Source organism: Patella vulgata, chromosome 4 (assembly GCF_932274485.2).
Source record: "Patella vulgata chromosome 4, xgPatVulg1.2, whole genome shotgun sequence".
Classification (NCBI taxonomy): domain Eukaryota; kingdom Metazoa; phylum Mollusca; class Gastropoda; family Patellidae; genus Patella; species Patella vulgata.
Genome location: NC_065882.2, coordinates 60891234 through 60910155, shown reverse-complemented (window position 1 = coordinate 60910155; position 18922 = coordinate 60891234). Strand labels below are relative to the sequence as shown.

Below are 18922 nucleotides of genomic sequence, written 5' to 3'. Positions count from 1 at the left end.
AATGACGAAATTGGTACTCTTTTCAGGTCAATTTTAAACCAAGGGGTTTCTGTCCTAAAAAATATATTTTGCTCCCCCCACCCCCACATTTAAAAGTAATGTTTTTACCATGCTCTAAGAAAATCATCATTTAAATTAACGTGAACTCATTTTCCGCCAATTTTACCCCCACCCCTCTTCCACACACGCACACCTGCTACACCCACCCACCTCCCCACAAATCAAAACAATTGTCCAGGGGCATCATATACACTTCTTTAGAGATGGACAGTCCTAGAAATTTATGTTTGATTAATATATAACATGATCATCAATTATGTCAAGATAATGACATCCCCCTCCCCCCAATTGTAGACATTGGAACCCCTATATCGGCAGGTATCGACGGAATATCTTTGAGTCATGTTTTAGTGTTTTATTACTGCAAATTAGTATTCTGAAAGCGTGACTATCATTATTTTTGATGTGCCTGTGATTTGCCGAATTTTGTTCCTGTTTTAATGGTTTCCTTTCACATTTTATGTAAATATAAGGGACATAACTCTACTTGAATTAATTATTGTTCAAATACAGTTTTCCTTAAATATTATTTACCTCCTTTAATATGTTTGTAGATTTTTAGTGTCAAAATGTGGGAAATATACATTAACAATTTTTCAATAGGTTTTTGTAGTTGAAACGGGGGTTCTTTTATGATTTTAAAATGCTTTTCTAGTCTAAGCATACCAGTCCTTTATCTAAAAAAGACAGTTAATATATTTTGCTTGCGTTAACGCCTCTGTGGTTGTCTGCGATATCATCTCGGTGAAATCGGACGTAAAATACAACATCTCTGTGGAAGCGGACGTTAAATAAAGCTATTTGGTACAAAATATACGTTAATATGATTATTTTATCAATCCCTGTTATTGCAACAGAGTAAATTCAAAATTTTAGTTGGTTGTTCAGTCGAATTTCACATCTCTGGCAGCTTACTTCTTGAACTTAACGACGCCCTCAAAGCATCCTGAACTTATCCCAACAACCAAATTATATTATTTTCATAATTGATGTATAAATAAAGCTGTTTTGGAGATATTTTAGTGTGTATTTATTTCAAAGTTATTCAGTCTAGTGAGCGGGTACCAATACCAAGAACTTCTCACAACTGAAATCTGTCCTTAGTCTGATTAATCTTTCATTTAGAAATGTCATTTCTGGTTTTATTTTAATCTTAGAGTATAAAAGGAATAAACTTAGAAATGTAAGGGACTAATAGTTCCTGTAGTTAGCGTGACTAAGACTACAGTTCTTAGCTAGCCTAATAGCTTTGGTTCCCGGCAATCTGCGCATTGATTTTTTTATACCGCGGGTCTAAATCGGCCAGCGTTAGAGTTAAGGTGGACTATAATGGCTTAGTCGTGTTTCGCCCAGTTATTGCCGATCCGGTTATAGTTGTAGTTGTCATGCGACACATCAAGACAGGAGGTCTGCTCACACGAAGACAGTCGTTTTGAATACAATAAATATTTATAGACTTTACTTTTGTTGATTTTCGTATCTGAAACCTAAAAACTTTGTGTGGATATTGCCGCTTATTATCAGGTAAGTCTTTGAAGTCTTAGACATGGGAAACTTTCTCTGGACGTCAATTATGCTTTTATCACTCTTTACAGAGCCATCACCATTGTAGGGTTTGATTAACGGCATTGTTTCTTGAGCACGCATGTAAATGGAATTAGTCTGGGTGGAAGTTTTTGTCATTTATGATGGTAATGTCTTTCTAACGGATATCGATATCACTAACAAGAAAATAACCCAGAAAATTTTCTGAAAAGAAATCAGCAGCTAGATGTTTTGGTAAATGTGTGCTATTCTGGACGTATTAATAATAACTAATAAATGCTTATTCATATTTTAAAGTATATCAGTTTTACCTAGGCTGGACATATATTTATTAGTTAATTTAAATACAATATACGTTACTAAAGTAACTATATATTGATATTCTTTAAGAAGATTAATTCTTCAAATTTAAAGACACTGTCACATTGTTATTTTACTTATAGAAAGTCACATAAAATTGAACATTTAGGATAACATGCAGACCCTTTTTATTGCTTAAAATATGCATTATGTAAGACCTAAATATGCCTTTTGGGGGTCTTTTTGGGGCTTCAAGTGTTATTTAAATTTTTATTTAGGCTATAATAGTGGGTAAAACTCTGGCTCGCTAGCCTGTAGGTCGGATGTTGAATCCCTGCATTGCCCGAGATAGTTCATCCAAATTTTCCTGGATGGTTCCCTCTTGTCAGTGATGCAGGACGGAGGGCCTGACAAGGACAGCTGTATAGTCATTCGAATGGCACGAAAAACCGAGGTCCCGTGTACACATGGGCCTGCACGTAAAAAGATCCCTTGACAGTTGGAATTTGATATAAGAGTATGCCGTAGTGCCGCTGTCCGGGCAAAATTTCCCTCATAGCACACTGTATGGTATATGTCTGTCTTCATTATACCAGTTGGAGCAGAACAGTAGGACGTTAAACCCCATTTCATTTCATTTAGGCATTTATTCACAACTCGATAGATTTAGATGGATCAAAACACCAGCGAGATTTAAATTTTTATACGCCCACATTTTCATGTGGACATATATTGTCGTCGCCCCTGTCCGTCAGTCGTCCACAATTGTTTGTGAACAGTCTACAGGTCACAATTTTTATCCGATTTCAATGAAACTTGAAATATAGGTTTATCACCCTAAGATCTCGGTTCCTTTCGATATTGGCATCTATCAGACCGTAACTTCATGGATTATGGCCCCTGATTGTATGAAAAATCACGTTTTTGGCTTGTGAACACTGTAGAGGTCACAATTTTTATCCGATTTTGTTGAAACTTGAAATGTAAGTTTATAACCCAAAGATCTCGGTTCCTTTCGATATTCGCGCATATCGGACCGTAACTTACTGAATTATGGCCCCTGATTGTACGAAAAATCACGTTTTTAACTTGTGGACCCTATAGAGGTCATAATTTTTATCCGATTTAAAAAATGGTATTATTATATCACCGTTACACCCTAAGGATGACTGAGTTCAAATTTCGTGAAAATCGGCTCAAAACTGACAGACAAAATGGCCGCCCCTCGTTCTCAAATTGTGTAAAAATATGGTATATCAAGGTTGTGGACCCTATAGAGGTCACAATTTTTATCCGATTTTGTTGAAACTTGAAATGTAAGTTTATAACTCAAAGATCTTGGTTCCTTTCAATATTTGCGCATATCGAATTGTAATTTCCTGAATTATGGCCCTTGATTGTAGGAAAAATCACTTCCGTTTTAGCTTGTTTTCTATCCATCTCTCGAAAATGTGGGCGTATCCTGCCTGGCAGCCGCTGGTTTTATGATAAAATGGCTAATCTAGACACATTCAAAGAACAAGCTATAAGCCATGATATTGTTAGTATCAGACTTGAATCCGATCATCATCATTTGTATCTCAAACTGATTATACATGTATAACATTTAATTCAAAATACAAAATTAAAATATAAATGGTGAATAATCCTTCAGCTTGGATTCAATCTGATTTAAAAGAAGTCCAACATAGGATTATAGGTGGCACTGGCTTGTTTTAACCATAACCTTAGAAAAGACGTTCTGAATGTTGACAAATTTATGGTTATATGGGAAAACAATCATTGGTTTATTATACACAAGCACGACGTTTCGTTTCATGCTTGTGTATAATAAACCAGTGATAGTTTTCCCATATAATCATGTTAGTTCTGTTATGTCTCCAATCGCTAAATGCCACTAAAGGATTAATATATCATAACTTTGTAAATACTGATAGGAACTAAAGCATTTTTGACCTGATATTCCCTCTAGAGATTCGACGTTTACAGTGGCGTACTTTCGTGGGATTAGAAATCATTTATATAATGATTAGGGACTTTAATTCAATTTTCTGGGACTTTTTAAGACATACATTTAGGTTTGCTAACAAAATAGTGTTCAATTTATTTTTAATAGGGTTGAATTAGAGACACTTTGTAAAATGAAGAAGAGTATGTATAATATATGTCTATAATACTGTTCTAGGTCTAGAATACTTTTAATTTTGTTTGTCTGCTTAGACTAAGTATAGATAATCAGTTTGATTACTCTAAACTTTTCAAAAAGATAAATTAATGTAAATTAAATAATATGTGTCATCTATTTATTTTGGGTTTGCAGCGAGGGACATTTCCTAACTAATATCCAGACCATCTTTATAGTGTGAACATACCCCTTTAGGTTTACAGCGAGAGACATTTCCTAACTATAATATCCAGACCATCTTTATAGTTTGAACATACCCCTTTAGGTTTACAGCGAGAGACATTTCCTAACTAATATCCAGACCATCTTTATAGTGTGAACATACCCCTTTAGGTTTACAGCGAGAGACATTTCCTAACTAATATCCAGACCATCTTTATAGTGTGAACACACTCTTAGTGTTGTGATTAGTAATAATGATTTTATTTGAAACCTTCTGATTGATAATAATATTGTAAGAAAGTAAAGCGTTTGTATGTTCTCTTGCTGTAACAAAAGGGTGTGATATATAATTAGTAATAATGATGTATTACTTATATAAACTGTGTTGTGATGAGCTACAGTCAGGGTGTGACTATAATTACTAGTGACAAATAATCTCTACCAGTCTCATCAATACAGATTTATCTGACCTTTAATTACCTTCAGATGGCTTCATCAATAGAAGCCTTGACCAGTAATGGAGCTTTTACAAAATAAGAAATTGACACAATTACATGATTTTATTCTCTCAAATGGTTATATGAGAATTGTGGGGAAGATAGCGGATGTATGAGGATATTAATATACCAGTATATAGAATTTATATTTATAAAGAGAGGGATATACAGAGAGAGTGTTGGGACATTTTGTATTATTGGGACTAACTGTCTGTCCCAAGAATGAAATCAAGCTCAAAATTTGACAAAAGGCAATATAGACCGTTCAGCCCATTTAAACAATACCCAAAATATCATGGTCCAGACCTGATGATCTATAGCACACACATTAGGCCACTAGAGAGTAATTAATATGACAAATCAAAATACCAAAATGATTATGTATATCAATGGTGACCATAGAGGGTGGGAGTGGAGCGTTTACCCATTCATTTTTTACAAAGATAAACTTTTTATTTATTTTGGCTAGGTTTTAAAGCCTGTCTACCACTTAGATTCTAACATTGTTCTACTTTTCAATTAAGTATTTTCTGTCTAAAAATAAGGAATGTGTTTTTTTAGCTAAAACCATGGAATTATTTCATCACCACGACATATTTTGATGATAGAAGTGGTCTTTTTAGAAATAACTGTGATCCTAGAGAACCAACAGCTAAAAATGGAAAGGGTATAAAATCTGTGTTTCTGATAGAGAAGTGGTTTCAGACAAGTCTTTTACCCCTGTATTTGATTATCTCCCTTATATGAATATGAAAATAATAGACTTCAAGCATAATACTTAGCATCAACTTAATGTCAGTTTTGACAGAGATTTTTCATATTACAAACAGATTTCTAAGGTATTTAAATAGGAAAGATGAGGACTGTGATGTTATAATTTTGTGTATAATTGGAGATTGTACAACATATTTCTAAGGTATTTATATGTGTACACCTATAGAAATAGGAAAGACGAGGACTGTGATCTTGTAATGTTGTGTATAATTGGAGATTGGACTACAGATTTATTCGTCTGAAGGGTGTCTGATTTGATTCTTAATACAATTTACATATTGTTTATTTGCTCTGTGAAACCATTCTTATTAGAATGGCTGATTCCAATGCCTAGTAGAATTACTGAGGTAATACATATGATTAAAGGTAGATTTGGAATCTTATTTCAGTCTGTGGAATCGGTTATGGTGTAAGCAGACATTAAATACCAACCATCAAGCAAGTTTATCTCAACTACTGCTACCCATTAAAGTATGTTTCAAATAGAACCTTTCTCTGGTTGTGTCCAGACTAACACATTTCTCTGGTTGTGTCCAGACTCTCTGGTTTTGTCAAGGCTAACATTTTTCTCTGATTTTTGTCAAGACAAACACATTTATCTGGTTGTGTCCAAGACAAACATATTCTCTGATTTGTGTCCAGACTAACACATTTCTCAGGTAGATGCTATTATACATGTATTTCTTATAACATGCAAAATACTATAAGTAAACAGCCATACACCCTCTCAGACATCTGCTAACAAAAATAACAACTTTCAAGCATCATAGAAAAGTTTATTTTAAAGACTGAAAAGGTACAAATTATTTTTTGGGTGCACATGAATAAATAACAAGGACAACTACTGAATTCTAACTGCCTACCAGTTTCCAAAAATAATATTTTATGTATGGTGGATTATTTTCTTTTAATACACTATAAGGCCCATAAGCTCATTTACGTTATTCAGCATGGCTCTGTTTCACCGCCCCACCCTCATTTCACCACTAGATACATGTCTCTCCCGTCTCTGCCTAGAGATCTTACATTAGTCTGCAGGTTTTGATAAAAACAAGTGAATTGATGCTTTCTGTGCCAGTTTGAAAAACTGTAAAAAGAACTTGGGTTAGAAGAGTAGAAAAAAAAGTGGAGGTTCACATTAGGCATTATTAATCCTCCAAATCTCATACACTCTCACTTTTTGGCGGCATGGTTTTATGGCACAATCAATCATCTAGGGATTATTCAACAATTATATCTGGGGAAAATCTGTCTTATCCTAGCTTATGGTGAACAATTATTTTTGATTTAAAGATAAATATATCATGGAACTCAAAATCATTATCAGTTTAAAAGGTTAATGAAGCTTACAATGATATTTTGATAGTTGTAGTTTTTCTCATTATAAAAAGTGTATTGCCCGCTTTAAGAGTTATCGATGTTTAAAGTGGAATCTACTCCAGTCCTTACTTTAGATTCATGACTGTAGATCGGATATTAATATTAAACCATGTCATTACTCCACAAGTCGTTTGCTTGAAACAAGCTAAGAATAATATCACCAAGATTGGAAAGATATAAAAAAGAGAATAAAGTATGATAAAAGCCAGGGCCGAGGGTCATTAAATATACATTATACTCTGTTCTGTCATCTCTTTATTCCACAGGATGACATCTTTTTCAGAAGAGCAGTTTTCCCTTTTTTCAAGGGACATGCAGTTTTCAAAATGACATTGGTTCTCTATTTGACAAATGGATTTATTATATCATAAAAACTTATTGCCCTTGCTAAAATATCTTACGGTCGGGTTGGAGTGTTTAAGATTTCAATGAATATATTGTAACATCATATTGAATGTATTTCCTTTTTTTCAAGGGACATGCCATTTTCAAAATATCTTTGATGGTTCTCTATTATATTATATAAGGACAACAGGATTCATTTTACCGAACTTGAGAAAGGGTTGTATTATATCATAAACTTCTGCCATTTTAAGAGATTTTTGATAGAGTTTTTGTCCTTGCTCTAAGTAACTTGTGGACCGGTTGTAGAGTTTTAAATATCTAGGAATGTATTGTAACATCAAACTGAATGTACATCCATTCTGCACAGCTGTGAGCAGAGGGTGGCTCAAGCCCCGGAAATCCAATAGAGCTAAATTAAAGTTTTTTTTAAATCGAAATTTGTTGTATAACTGGCTCAATTTAATTTGAATAAAAGGTTTATTTCATTGGTTTTGACATACCGTACTTGAAATATTTTCTTCCTGCTCTATTATGGGCATATGAACAAGAAGCTTGTTCCAGGCATCAACAAACCTCACATGGCACTGATTCTGTATTGGGTAAATGTAGCTCTATGGATTGTAAATGCTTGGAATTTCATTGCCTTATATTTAACAAAGACATTTTAGTATTGCTTCCAGTGACATGTGATATGTTCTTTGCCAGATGGTTTGATTAAAGGTGTTGATTGTTGATAGCAAGTCATCAGTAGAAAAAAATTTCTCTAATTTATGTAACTTGATATTGACAAATGTAGGTATAATAAACATGTAGATCATCATACAACTTACTGTCATGACAACATATCCTGTATTTAATGCCTTTTATTAAATTCAGAATTGAGGACTTCCTTTAAAGTTGGTATTCTAATAGAAGAAATTTATCAGAAGAACATGTAATCTGACTATATATATTATATGGTAATGTGTGTTTTGTAAAAAGGTAATTTCCACATTTTTGATTATCCACACAACCTTTTAAATTGACAAAAATCAGAATAATCTCTCCTTTGCATTGATTTAAAAGGATTTGGCAATTTTAATTCAAATCAATCTATCAAAGGATTTGTAACTTTTTTTAAATTTGAAAACTAACTCTAAAGAAACTGATTCTCTTTGATTTAATGATGTGTCAATTTGAGATCAGAGATGTGTTATTTAGCTCCAGCAGACCTAGTCTTAGTGGCTGTAACCATGACCCAGAGGTCTCTTGGCCTCCAGAGAGTAAGTAAAGTCTGTAAGTTCTTTAAATTATTTATTTAAAGAGATTCCAATTGACATATACTATATAAATTTGTAGTAAAGAGCAAGTAAACTCACTGTATGCCAGGGGCAACTAGTGGGTAAAAATTGCCTCACAGTACCTGTAGCACAAGCATCTTCAAGACCTTAATCTGGCTTGGGTGATAATGTTAATTGTGTATACTTTATCATACACTAATCATACAGTCTTGTACATAATAGTTTATCCTACTCTAATCATACAGTCTTGTACATAACATTTTCTCATACACTAATCATACAGTCTTGTACATAATAGTTTATCCTACTCTAATGATACAGTCATGTACATAATAGTTTATCCTACTCTAATCATACAGTCTTGTACATAACATTTTCTCATACACTAATCATACAGTCTTGTACATATTAGTTTATCCTACTCTAATGATACAGTCATCTACATAATAGTTTATCATACACTAATCATACAGTCTTGTACATAATAGTTTATCCTACTCTAATCATACAGTCTTGTACATAACAGTTTATCATACTCTAATCATACAGTCATGTACATAATAGTTTATCATACTCTAATCATACAGTCTTGTACATAATAGTTTATCATACACTAATCATACAGTCTTGTACATAATAGTTTATCCTACTCTAATGATACAGTCATGTACATAATAGTTTATTATACACATGTACATAATAGTTTATTATACACTAATCATACAGTCTTGTATATTATAGTTTATATTTTATCCTTTTTTTTATCGTACACTAATCATACAGTCTTGTACATAATAGTTTTCGTACACCTAAGTCATACATAATAGTGGTTGAACTATCAATGTTGAGAAATTTCTTAACCTAAATAAATCTCTTTAATGCTAGATTACAGTGATCGCAATATGTCTGCTCAGTTGAAAGAAGGTAGGAATATTCTGAATGTACATTTCAGTTGTCTAGACTTGAGCCCTAAGAATGAGTAGATGAAAGCATATTGAATCGTAGATCAAATCTGATGTAATTAAAGGATCAGTAGAGGACTCACAAAGTTTTTTTTATTAAAGGGACATTGGCGAATTTGTTGATCCTGAAATTTTTCACATCTGATTTCAGTCTGGTGTGTACAATGAAAATAATATACTTTTCTCCTTACCTTCTAAATTAATTGTTTCAAAATATTTCTGTTTTCAAAAGTTATTGACCATAATTTATTTAGTTTAAACTTTGACACTAGTTCCAGCCTACAATGCCTAAAGGTTGAGTGGATGATTTGGGTTATATTTGATTAACCAATCACCAGATGCATATGGAAAAATCACTTACGAAAATGGAATGGACGAAAAACCTATAAACAGCATGTTTCGATGTGCTGTATTTAGAGTCTTGACAGCTCACAATCATAGCTTATGCATTATTAAACACTTCTGGAAATATCCCTGTAAGAAACTCCAAGGTAAAAGTGAGATGAAAATGGGCTGTGTATTTTATGCACCATTTATTGACATGGAACATAAAAGTGTCATTTATCATTGAAAATCAATTTTTTGTATTAGAATTTGAAATTTAGCTTATAGATTGACAAGATTGAGTAGTAATATATTTGTAGATATTTGATTTCTCCTTTTTTTACTTCAAGGTTGTTATCAATTATTCATAGTTTTATATGAAATATAATACAAGACAGATTGATTGAATTATGAAGAAAAATATTAGTTTAAAGATTTCTGATATCATGGATGAAACTTGACATGTATTGTCTGTCTTATTAATAATGTTTTATGTATGGATATTCACGACTGAGCCTGTTTTCTTATCACAGATCGAGTAACAGTTTCCGGACAGATTCCATCTTCCCAGTGATATAGATTTTTGTCAATTTGGTCAGAAATCTTTTTTAAGTTATATGTGAAAATTATTTAATTTTATTTTAACTAAATGGCAAAAAACAAATGTGTACTAGAAAAGTATTAAATAGGCATTATGCAGTAATTGTCAATTAAAAAAAAAAGACATTCAAAATGGGAAAAAATTATTTGAAAGGATATAAGGTATACATGTATATATATAAATTTGATAGATATGTTGTTATCAGTATTGATCTTATGTGGAGAATGTTATTCAGGTTTCAATTAGTATATTATTATATAACTGGTATAATCTGTTAAAGCTTGTTTCAGCCATCAATGTCCAAGTACTACTTTAACAAATTCACCCTTCCCTACACCTCATTTTGACTTATGTTGGCAGCTCCCCAAATATGAAATTTGAAGCAATGAGTCTGTGTTACTTTATCCTAATTATTTTTTCTGAAAGGTTATTGAAAAAAAACATTTCATAATTTAAATTTTCCACTGTGATTTAATTTCTAAATATATGTTCCTTGATTTGAAAATATTCCCCCCCCCCCCCCCCACAACCCATTATGGCCCGCTTCAAATTGTTTAAATCATACTTATTTGATAATTGGCTGGCTCGCTAGCCTGGAGGTCGAGTGTTCGATCCCTGCATTGGCCGAGAAAGTACATCCAGATTTTCCGGCATGATTTCCCCTTGTCAGTGATGCAGGACGGAGGGCCTGACAAGGACAGCTGTCTAGTCCTTCGGATGACACGAAAAACCGAGGTCCCGTGTGTATATTGGAATGCACGTAAAAGATCCCCTGGCAGTTAGAATTCGATATAAGAGTTGGCGATAGTGCCGCTGCCCTGGCAAAATTTTCCTCATAGCACACTGTATGGCATATGCCTGTTTTCATTAGCCCAGTATAGGAGCAGAACAGTAGGACGTTAAACCCCATTTCATTTCATTTATTTGATAATTGAAATATTACACTGTGATTTATTTTTAGTTTACCATTGTGTTAGATATGATGTAGAATAGAGAGCTTTGAGTAAAGACATTCTACAAATCATTGCGTTGGTATTCTCACTATATGGTAGGCAGAAATCTAATTTCTCTCTCCAGAAACAAAGAAATAAACAAAATGATTGATAAGAGACCTCAGTAGTATTGATTACTAATTAAAGAAGAATGTAACAAGACGTTTCATCAGTGGAGTGTTAAAATCATGTTTTCATTCTATATTAAGGTTCAATATACCTTGTAATTATACTCTATTGAATTCTCATCAAATGTATGTATGATAGGTTTGTTAAGTTTTGGAAATACCGGCTATATATATATATATATATATATATATATATATATATATATATATATATATATATATATATATATATATATATATATAATGTAGTGTTTTGAAAAAGATTTTATTCTTCTTTTTTTAAATGCCCACATTGATGTTCTAGAGCAGTGGTCTCAACCTTTTTTTGCCAATGGCACACCTTGGAACACATGAAAGAATGGCGGCACACCTGGCTAAATATATATATGAAAAATATTTGAATTTTGCAAAATAAAAACATGGCAAGTCAGACGGCATACAACCGTAGACAGAGACTAGTCGTAGAGACATAGAATAAAGAAAAACACACTATGAACTTATCAGCAAATACTCAATTGGAATCATGTGGTTTTTTGCATTTTCTTAGTGTGTCTTTCAAAATACCTTGACACATTTAGGGAGATCTCATGGCACACCTGTGTGCCGTGGAATACTGGTTGAGAATCACTGTTCTAGAGGTTAAAGTTATCAATCGATTGATATTTATACAGATCATGAGCTGAAGAATCCTGTTTATTTTCAACAATTTCCATTAATTACTGAGAAAAGTCTATACACATGAAAGTTATACGCATTGTTTTATGACCACAAGACAAGAAGAAGTTTCTTGATTTTCAGTGTTTTCCGATAATTACTTCCAGAGTTACGGCATTGGATGACTTTGAAAAATCTTGTGGACACACTAGGCTAAATTTATCATCTGATTAATTCAAAATTCTTCCATATGATATAGTCTTTATCCTCATGAGACAAAGAAAAATATTCACGACTTCCAATAATTACTGCCAGATTTATGGTCCTAGATCAATTTAAAATTAATATCCAGTATTTTTGTTTCAGACTTGAGTCTTATTATTTTTAAAAATATCTGATAATTCCCCCCAGAGTTATTGCCCTTGAGTATTTATGCTAGAGTTATGCAAAGTGTATTGCCCTTGATCACTTTCAAAAAGTACTGGTACAGTTTTTGTTTAAAACAATCAAATTTTTAATTATTTCTGATGCGGGCCCTGATAGTGTTTGTCATCTGCTAAACATCTCTTAAATTATTGCATACTTTTTCTTGCTCAGAACTGAAAAAGTCACAGTCTAGATGATTTTACATTCTTTAAAGGCCAAATTTAGCAGGGATATTTTTGTTATTGTGAATAGTAATACAAAGAAGCTTTCATGAAGAAAAAGGTCAGTTAAGCACTTTAATAGTCCATGACAATAAGCCTTCAATTTACAACATAATGTTGCTGTTACTGTTCTTTTATTCTGAAGAGCTGTGTTTCTTCTTATGGCTTTTAACTGAGGTTTTCAAGTGTAGCTCTTTACGACTAGATTTACGAAAATTAAGCCTTTTGTGAGTTACCTGATTATCGTTGCTGGAAATCTCCTTTCAGTCAAAAACGTGGAAAAGAAATTTTGTGTAATTGTTTATCTGTCACGAAGAACAAATTCAATCAAGATGTTACTAGAAACTGTGGAGAAGTTTATTTGATTGGGGAACTTGAAATGACAGAGGAAAACTTGTTAACGTTTTGATGAGAATATTGTAGTATGTTGCCAAGTAGAGAGGTAATAGAACGTGTAGAATAAGATGTACTGGATGATAAAAACTAATACAAGGTAAAATCGAATTAAATTGAATTGTAAATTGGCTTGTTGGTTATGTATTATATCAAATAATGACATAATTGCATAAGAATGGAATGCTTTTACTAGGAAATATTGATTTTTTTTAGATTGCTGCTGATCAGTCAGAGATAAATTTGATTGGATTTAAAATAATATGATTATTAAAATCGTCTGTATGTGGTACCCCATATTTAAACAACATATATAGTGTATAAATTCGAACCAGGGCTATGACTTGGGCAAATATTGTTTGTAAGTGATCAGTTAATTAAGGGAAAGATATTGCGATTGCCTCTGCCCGGATGTTCTCCAGTCCCGATTTAGTTTCCAGAGAAAATTTCATAAACTGTTCAAGATACCTTTATGAAACTTTGTACACACATCTACCTATTACAGTAGTTTTGCCTTTTGTTAATTGGAAATTTCTCACACTTAATAATTTTTGTGTCCATGTAGAAACAAATTTGACTTAGATTTTGCTATACAAGGAGATGTTGATGACAGTACCTTCTCGTTGCCCTTGAAATTGTATGACAGACAAAATGAGCTTGAAATTGTATGACTGAGGAATATGCTAATTGTGTGTCATTGTTTTCACCATTTGTGAACTGTGGATAGCAGTATCTTTACATCTGGCAAAATGTTGTCCTTTCTGGGAATACCATGGGCTCTGGTCTGCTTCAGGTTAAAAATATTAGATGAAAATACCATTTCTCTAAATTTATTGAAAGAATAAGGATATTTATGGTGCTTTTAGATTGCTAAATGAAAAGAAGAATGACTTGTCCTGACCTTGAACATTTAATACTACTTTCATTTTCACAGTGTTAAGCTGAATTTATAACCAATATTAATAGACTTTAACGGGCAGACAATCTCTTCCTGTTAAATGTCTTAATGACGAATAAATTTGTGTAGGCCACATCAAACTCATTTTCTATAATAGAATGTTTAGATAGTACACATAACACTGAAAATAGATACAGGAACTCTTGAAATATTTAATCATTGATTCTTTTTGTAAATAAAACCTGAACAATAGTATAGGGATGTAATAGTTGTTGTGGAGACAGAAGCTGATGTGGTAATAGTGATAAGTTTTCCATTGCTATTTAAATGTAAAAGTACAATGTCTGGCTAATTAAGGTAATTTACTGCTGTACCCCTTACAACGGGGTATTTTTTAAAAGATTTAATTTGGAGTGAAAAGTGGATTTCTTAGAGAATATCCGAAGGATAAGTAAATTTTGAAAAAGCAGTCATTGAATTTGGCAAAGCCCATCTGAAGCTATCAGGCCTCAGAAGTAGTTAATTTAATTATATAGTATATAAATGGACTTGGTTGTTGAACTGCAAAGGCACGCATCAACACTTTAAAAATATTTTCAAACCGCTACAATATGTCTTTAAATCAAGATAAAACTAAAATCATTGTATTTAAGCATGGTGGCCACCTTTCGACAAGGAAAAAGTGGTTTTATAAAGGTAATAGTATTGAAACTGTTAGTTATTATAAGTATCTTAGAATTATTTTCTCATATAGATTTAATTGGTTAAATGTGTTGTAAAACATTGGCTAATCCGAGTCAAAATGCTGTCAGCATTATCAAACATTGTATATGGCAAGAGAAATCCCAGTCATAGCCTTTAAGTTATTTGATTCCATGATAGAGCCCATTCTGTTTACTGTGCCAAAATATGAGGCATGAAAGTTAATAATGATATTGAAATGATCCACAACAGGTTCTGCAAACGGGTACTGGGCGCAAAAATAAGGACCCCAAATTGTCTGGCCTGGAGAGACTGCGGGCGATACAACATATATACTTACACTGTATATGGTGAAACCTATAAAATATTTCTTAAAGCATGCTAGACAATAGGCTACCTAAATACTATTTTAAAATGTTATACAATCTTGATGTAATTGGAAGAACCACCTGGTGTACCAATATTCAGAGTGTTCTATATAGTTGTGGATATGGAGTTGTATGGGAAAACCAGCAAGCTGGGAATGTAAAACTATTTGATATGAGCGTGAAGTTAAGATTTAAGGACATGAATCTACAAGATTGGAACTCTAATATAAAAAGTTCTAACAAGTACAGCTTTTATACTAACATTAAAAGTGATCTATTCTTAGAAAGTTATGTAATTTATCTGCCTATCCAGTTGAGAGTATATTTAGCATCCTTCAGATGCTCAGGGCACCATCTAGAGATCGAACTAGGTAGAAGGACAGGTGTTAATAGGTTGGCAAGACTATGTAAGCTTTGCAATCTCATGGCTGTTGAAGATATCGCTTGTGTGATATATTTCATAATCTACTGCGATATCTCCTTAGGAGATATCGCTTTACATGAATTTGATTGGTCAGTTGAAAAGGAACTACTTTTTTTTATTTTCAAATAACAGTTCATTTCTTATAAAAAGTAACTTTTTTTTTAAAAAGAACTATTGTTATTCAATTGACCTTGATGGAAACACTGGGCCAATATAAAGGACCTTGCAATGGTTGAATTGCTGTCAAAAAATGATGGATCACTACGCCGTAATGTTCAGTAAAAGTGAAATCTGTAGCAAAGAATTATATTTATCTATTTGTGCATGTAAGAAGGGTTTGGGTGATAAATAAAATCTTCTACTCGTCTTTTTTGATATCAAAAAATATCAACACTCGTTGATAAAGTAAAAAAACCTCGGCAGAGCCTCATTTTTTGTTACTTTATCAACTTGTGTTGATATTTTTTGATATCAAAAAACACTGGTAGGATATTCTCTATATATAGATTGACCAAGCATTTGTGATTCCATTACAGAAAACAAAAGTTTTTTCAGTATTTTGTACACGGTGAACAGTCCATATGCTGATTACACTATTTTGCCTTATTACACTATTTTACCTATACCGTTTTTTAGGACTTCGAATTTTGTCTAATGGTTTGGATTGTTCGTACTTGGTTTTATTTTATTTTTATAGTACTTTCCAGTTGGCAATGATGTTTGATATCAAGAAGTTTCTTTTGCCATATAGTCAGTACATTAATTTCATAAGAACTAAATGTGCAAAATCGAATTGGACGAGAGCACATTTGATGATATGTTCTGATCATTTTGAAGAAGAATATTAATACGAATGACATATGTTGCCAGTTTATTGAATGGAGCTAATACAGCAATAGTTAAGAAATCAGATAACTGCTTTAGTTTGGTTCTGTTCTTAAAGAGTGGAAGTGGGTAAGTGTGTCACAGAATGGTATCTCAATGTCTTTATTAAGACATTCATGATTTCAAATAGACCTATGTCATTTTTGGTTAAATGTCTATAACGAACAGTGAATGTAGTATTGAAGTAACTGTGGACTGATTTCTACAAAATAATACTTGGGTTGCCATTTAATACTTACACAAGAATGTTGGTCTTGAGTACAAAAGTTGTAGCCTATTCTTTTTATACGCCCACATTGAAATGTGGTCGTATATTGTTGTCACCCCCGTCCGTCGGTCCGTCCGGCGTCCACAATTGCTTGTGGACGCCCTATAGGCTAAAGTTAATATCCGATTGACTTTAAATTTATACACAGTGTCTAGGGTCATGAGACGAAGAAGCTTATTGATTTTCAGTGATTTTCGATAATTACTGTTAGAGTTATGGCCCTTGATCACTTTAAAAAATCTTGTGGACGCTCTAGAGGTCAAAGTTAATATTCGATTAACTTTAAATTTATACACAGTGTTTAAGGTCATGAGACAAAGACGCCTATTGATTTTCAACGATTTTTGATAATTACTGCCAGAGTTATGGCCCTTGATCACTCTAAAAAATCTTGTGGACGCTCTAGAGGTCAAAGTTAATATCCGATTGACTTTAAATTTATACACAGTTTATAAGGTCATGAGACGAAGAAGCCTATTGATTTTCAGCGATTTCCGATAATTACTGCCAGAGTTATGGCCCTTGATCACTTTGAAAAATCTTGTGGACGCTAGAGGCTAAAGTTAATATCTGATTGGCTTTAAATTGATACACAGTGTTTAAGGCCATGAGACGAAGAAGCCTATTGATTTTCAGCAATTTCTGATAATATTTGCCAGAGTTATGGCCCTTGATCACTTTGAAAAATCTTGTGGAGGCTAAAGTTAATATCCGATTGACTTTCAATTTATACACAGTGTTTAAGATCTTGAGACGAACAAGTATATTGATTTTCAAGAATCTTAATGACTTGAACAGCTAAATCCATGATGTTAAAAGTTTTGTATACTAAACGTTAGCATGGGTCAGAACTTTATAAAAACCAAACAAATTCTAATGGTTTTCTGATAATTACTTAATGAGTTGTTACTCTTAATCAGATTTTAATGTATTATAAATGTTTCATTACCGAAAAAAATAAAAATATGTGACAACTCTTGTTGACTGCCCGGACAATATAGCTGCTGTGGGCGTATGTTTCGTTGCCTGGCAACCTATCTTTTATGTGTGATGTAAATTCTGGAAATTTTAGAACTTTTTGAAAATTTCATGGAAAGATTATACTCACAATGAAATCTATCTTCCTGTGGCAAGTTATATAGCTGTTTTATATAATATTACACCTGTTGTGTTTTTTCTGTTGTGTTTTTTATCTTAGAAAGATCATTAAAATTAGTGGTGAAAAAGCAATACATTATTTTAGTTTTATTGTGTAAGTATTTGTTGTATAGATTGGGTAAAATTGTATAGTACATTGCATATGGTAGACAATAGTATACTATAAAATTATAATTATTTATGATTTTTAAAACTAATAACTGTTTAATTTACATTGTTAAATTCACACTGTCTTAAATGTTGGTTTTATTTGATTTACAGCAAAATCTTACTGTGACTGTGTTATCATTCAAAAAACATTTTATGTGCAATTAAACAATTTATATTGTTGTCAACCTTATTGTCCATTCATATTTATTTACTAAATATGCATTATGCAAGAGCTAAATCTGCCTATTGCAAGTCTTTGTTTAGACCTGAAATGTTATCTTAATTATTAATTAGACATTAATTAACTTATCCAGACCATAATCAACTCTCAGTGCCATCGCTAGCCTGTGATATTTAGCGGATTGAAATACATTTTGTAACTTATAATTAAACGTAGAAATGGATAATTGAGCTAGCCGAAAATTCAAAAGCTAATATCTCTATTCAGAGTGGAGCAATTTGATTGAAATTTTCAGCATATTCTATTTACATTATCTATTGTTTAACTATTATAGCGAGAACTGTCAACTGTTTATCTAATCTCCCTGTAATGCCCCTTTAACACGCAAGTGTCCACTTTTTCATCTGGTTTACATCCACAAGTTTTCAGCTGAATTTGAGTTTAGATACAATCTTGAACCTTTGCAACTGTTCAGGGAGTTATTGCCCTTGGCTGCAAAATAAACCTCTTCAAAAATACATTGAGTCTACTGTTTTCATGCAAGTTTATGAAAGCTTGGTATACATTTCTATATCCATGAATTCTTGGTATTTGAACTTTGGCCATTGTAAATGTGATAGAGTGAACAGTTTTCATCCGGTGTTAATGAAATTTACAAC

The 18922-nt window shown here is 32.6% G+C and overlaps 1 protein-coding gene across 1 annotated transcript in view; it reads left to right on the top strand.

The window, feature by feature from the left end:
* The first annotated feature begins 1449 nt into the window (after positions 1 to 1449).
* LOC126817968 (SCY1-like protein 2) overlaps positions 1450 to 18922 on the top strand; it is a 115195-nt gene continuing 97722 nt past the window's right edge. The window contains exon 1 of the mRNA XM_050545142.1: positions 1450 to 1584. The gene's annotated coding sequence lies outside the window, so the exon portion shown is untranslated. The remainder of the gene's footprint in view (positions 1585 to 18922) is intronic.